Source organism: Eimeria mitis, genomic scaffold, assembly GCF_000499745.2.
Source record: "Eimeria mitis Houghton genomic scaffold, Emh_scaff540, whole genome shotgun sequence".
NCBI lineage: Eukaryota > Apicomplexa > Conoidasida > Eucoccidiorida > Eimeriidae > Eimeria > Eimeria mitis.
This window is the reverse complement of record NW_013573675.1, coordinates 4,305-4,536: the sequence shown is the minus strand read 5'-3', so window position 1 is coordinate 4,536 and position 232 is coordinate 4,305.

Below are 232 nucleotides of genomic sequence, written 5' to 3'. Positions count from 1 at the left end.
TTGTTTAATTATACTAATAAATTAAATTTATATTATTTTCTTTTTATTATATAACTAGCTAGCTAGCTAGCTAGCTAGCTAGCTAGCTAGCTAGCTGGCTAGCTAGCTAGGTAGATGGAGATATAGATATAGATAGATAAATTAATAAAAATATAAAATTAAAAAAAAAAATAAAAATAAAAAAATAAGGAAATAAATAAATAAACAAATATATATAACCATCATATATGGT